The sequence below is a fragment of the Mus caroli genome, chromosome 1, assembly GCF_900094665.2.
Source record: "Mus caroli chromosome 1, CAROLI_EIJ_v1.1, whole genome shotgun sequence".
NCBI classification, from domain to species: Eukaryota; Metazoa; Chordata; class Mammalia; order Rodentia; family Muridae; genus Mus; species Mus caroli.
Window position 1 is genome coordinate 161,594,123 of NC_034570.1, and position 4,568 is coordinate 161,598,690.

Sequence of the window (4,568 nt, forward strand, 5' to 3'; positions counted from 1 at the left end):
CCTGGTCTACAGAGTGAGTTCCAGGACAGCCAGGGCTACACAGAGAAACCCTGTCTTGAAAAACAAAAAACAAAACAAGTTAGGATTGTCATTTCTGGATGGGAGGGTCTAGAGTGCGTAGGCACAGAAACGCAGTAGAGAGTAACTATCAGGAGGAAACTGTCTAGGTACATATAGACTCTTATTGGCTCTTACTACTTCAGACCTCACTAAAGGAAAATGAACTACACCTCCAGGAAATACAGTAATTCATCAGAATCTAGAATTATTCTGTGCTAGGGATGTAACTCAGTGGTGAAGCACTTATCCACTTAAACCCAAGGCCCCTGTGTTTGATCCCTAGTACAAAAAAAAGTGCACTTTAGTATTTGAACTACAGCAAGGACATTCAGTGGGTCAGTATATTTGTTTATAGTTGTGGAGGGTTTGGTTTGGTTTGTAGGGTCTCACTGTGGAGACCAGGTCGGCTTTGAACGCAGAGATCCACCTGCCTATGCCTCCCAAGTGCTGGGATTGAAGAGAGTGCCCCACCCTTCCCTGCCTCCTGCGGTTCTTGCTTCTTGGTGTTTAGCAGTATTTGAGATGACCAACACATGTGTTCTTGTTCATCTGTTTGGAGGAGGGTGTTCTGGCATCTTTCATCTAGGAGTGTGTGTCTAGGCTGGGCTCCCTAGCCACTGAAAGCTGAGTATAATTCACTTTAAGAGAAAGTTGGTGATGTTCTTTTCATCCTGAAGTTAGATTCTTAGACACCCTGGCTGGGTTGCTGAGTTAGCTCACAATCCTGGATGATAATTAAGTGGGGAGAGCTGCCCATCAGCCTGCATGCCAGCCTCTTGACATTATTCTGGGAGACGAGCCTTGGGAAATGCTTGCTTCTGTGTTTTGCTTCATTGGCTAGTGTAAGTCTGGTTAGTGACCTAACAAGGAAGGGCCTGCTCGCTAGCCTTGTTTTGGGATTTTATAAATGGCACTGAAGAGCATTTGTGTTTGTCTTGAAGTTGGCATTTTTCTTATTCCCACAAAACTCCAGATTGAACTGGGTCAAAGTAGACCTCCGGGGATGGACAGGAGGGGGTATGTCTGCCACCTGCTATTCACCTGAATGGCAACGGCAGGTGATGGAGGAGGCATTGCTGGGGTGAGGTGATTGCCATAGTGGGATTCATGACTTAAGTGAGCCCTCCTTTGCTTCTAGAATAATAAGATTGGATTGTTTCAGGGTGAAGACACCTCACAGTTTCCTTCTGTAGATCTAATAAGGAAAGTGACATGCACCCTTTTGAGCCTTCATCATGGTTCTCGTAAAATAGGATTCCTCAACCTTAACTACTTTAGGCATTTTGGTCCTGGTATCTTTGTTGTTAGTAATTACCCTGTGCTTTATATGGTGTGTAGCAGTACCTTGGCCTTGTTATATGCTGGTAGTGTAACTCCCTCTCCACAAATCTTGACAATCAAAACTGTTTGCAGTCCTTGCCAAATGTCCCCTGGCAGAGCAAACTGGTGGAGAACCACTGACCTAGAAGCTCTGTGATTTCTAGCACCTTGGATGGTCTGGCCTGGGACCTGGGACTTAACAGTCACTCTCCCCCTGTCTAGTGAGGGGAGGGATTTCTCAGGATTGAGATCCATTGCAGGATTACATTGATTATATAATTAGAAATATAGTGTTTTCTTTTATTTTGCCTCATTTTCTAGGGACAGAGTATGTGTATGTGGGGGTGGTTTTTCTTAATTGCTTGGGTTTTAAGGACACTTTGAATTAGGGAAACCAAGCAACAGTCTGCTCTTCCGATTGGTTGGATATGAAACCTGCCCATCTGTTTTCTCTGGGATCCTTATAATCAGCAGCTGGCCAAAGGGAACAGGTGGGGTCGGGACGATGGAAGAGTCGCAGGGGTTTGAAGGGATCTCAGTTTTCCCCGACTGCCTACTTGAGTAAGAAGGTATTTTTCCTCAGCAGCCCCATTTGTGCTGAGTGACAGCAGGTGAAATGAGAGGCAGAGATAAGACTAACCAGTGTCTGAATAATGATTTCCTCAGCTGTTTCCCATACTTTGGGTGAAGTACCTAGGCTTTCAAAACTACATGTGGGTCATATTTATTTTTTCCTTGGGATTCTCCTCCCTGTCCCCAGAGGAGAATTAGTGTGTCTCTGTGCATTCCTGGTTGCCTTACTGTGGGAGAAAGGTCCAGGCTCCATCGTGGCCTTCTGAAGGAGCCTACCATTCTGTTCTTCTTCTCTCTTTGGTACTAGAAATGGAATCCAAGGCCTGTCTTCTAGCGTGGCCAGTATCTTCCACGTGTTAAGTGGTCTTGTTGAATAGGGTGGTTTGGTGTGAGTAGTTTTCTGTGGTATGGAGACAGCTCTGACTAGACAGAATATGTGCATGGTTACTGAATACTGTGTGTCTCTGTGTGCACTCCCCTCTCCCCCATTCTGAGACAGGTGTCACTGTATAACTCCGACTGGCCTTGTGTTTGTAGTCTGTCCCAGCCTTCCTCATTCTGGGATGATAGACATGCATGAACACCACCATGCCTGGCTTACATGGTTCTTTCGGGTATGGTCCGCTTGTACTCTTGGGCTCTGATAGGTTTTGTTTTCAACTGGTGTTGCTTGTATTAACCTCCTGGAAATTAAGTTCAGTTCTCAACAACAGACTGCTGCTACAGCTGCCTACTGCTAAGTATTATGAAGATGACTTTGATTTAGCACTACTTCATAAACTGTGCAGGATCAAAATAATTTTAATACACTAATGTAAAAGAAATGTTCAGTTTTCTATACGAGCACAGAAGAAGACCACTGAAGTCATCCTTGGAGATAGAAAGTTGACCCCCCCCATCCCACCCCTTTCTAAGATAGTCTTAGTCTTAGTAGCTGGCCTCAAACTCATTGAGATATGCTTGCCTCTGATTTTGCATTAGTGGGATAAAAAGCAAGAAGCTGCCATGCCCAGCTAAATTGTTGGGTTTTCTTTGTCTGCTTGCTTTTTTTTTATTATTTTTATTTTTGGATACAGGGTTTCTTTGTGTAGTCCTGGCTCTCCTAGAACTCTCTCTGTAGACTAGGCTGGCCTTGAACTCATAGAAGGCATGTACTACCACCATGCAGCGTGAGTTGGGTCTTCTGAGTTAGCCATCTAAAAAAGAGGGGCTTATAGGGTTGTGAGCTACAGGAGAAAGGGAACTCAGGCCAAGGGAGTAGCCTGGAGAAAAGTATAGAGGAGTGAATGAATTACATAGTATATGTACACTCTAACCAAATGGATAACGTTGGCAAATTAACGGTTAATAAAAGCTAAGCTGTGTGGTAGGTGAGGAAGATAAGCAGGCTGCTCTGGAAAGCTGGGTAAACTGTATACAGAACTTGAAGTCTTCTTAGACTTCTCCTCCCTTGTATCCTCCTCCTCCCTTGTATCCTCAGCTCAGTTTTTCATTTTAGATGTTAGCAGTTAAATGTGGGGATAGATTTTGGTCGGTTAGGACCGATGGTGACAGGGTAGGTGTGATGGTGCCCACCTTTAATCTCAGTGCTCAGGATATAGAGGCAGGCAGTTGGAGCCAGCCTGGTTTACATAGAGTGGTCCAGGACAGCCAGGGATACATAGAGAAACCCTGTCAAAAAACCAGTGTTCCCCCAAAAGTTTTGATGGTGGTAGTGCATGCCTGTAATTGTGTCGTTCAGGAGGCTTAGGCAGGGTGACTGAAAGTTCAGTGCCTACTTAGGTTATATAGCAAGTTGAAGGCCAGTCTGAGCTACATCTTGAGATCTTGTGTCAAAAATGAAAAGTTAAAGGTTTTGGAGATCAGAGACTTGTTGAAAGTCATTTTCAGGAGCTGGTGAGATGGCTCAGCAGGCTTAGGCACTTGTTACCAAGCCTGATAACCTGACCTCCATCCTTGGGACTCATTCATTGGGAAGAGAGGACTGACCCCTAAAAGTGTCCTGTGACCTCCACACGTGCACTGTGGTACATATTTCCACACACACATATATATGAACACACACAAAGTAAATAAATGTAATAAAAATGTTACAAATAGAAGAAAGCAAGTTGCAGTAGTAGAGTTGAGACAGTGAGACACTCTGAATCATGGCAATGACAGTAAAGTGAAAGGAAGGGCACATTTAAGAAATAGTATGTGTGCTACAGTAGGAATTAAGATCTGACTGAATGGCTGGAGTTGTGGTCAGGGCGGAATGGTAACTCGGTACACTACTGTCTTGAAAGACAGTAGGTATGAATGACTGTAAAGTGGAGGTGAAAACTGTTCCCTCTAGATGATTGGTTGATGACATGACACAAGGTGAATTTGTGAATCAAGCACAGAGCTGTGATTGATCTTTGACAAGGGTTTGTTATATGCCATCTATAAGGGACTGTTAGGTTTTGTTTTGTGTTTATATTCTGTTTTTGAGACCCTAAAGCCCAGACTGGACTCAGACTCCCAACCTTCCAATTTGTTTCTTTCTTTCTTTCTTTCTTTCTTTCTTTCTTTCTTTCTTTTTTTCTTTTTCTTTTTCTTTTCTTTTTTTCTTTTTTCTTTTTTTTTTTTTT

The 4,568-nt window shown here is 43.7% G+C and overlaps 1 protein-coding gene across 6 annotated transcripts in view; it reads left to right on the forward strand.

Moving 5' to 3' along the window:
• Dedd (death effector domain containing) overlaps positions 1-4,568 on the forward strand; it is a 14,113-nt gene that overhangs the window by 3,131 nt on the left and 6,414 nt on the right. The gene's annotated exons all lie outside the window — the stretch shown is intronic.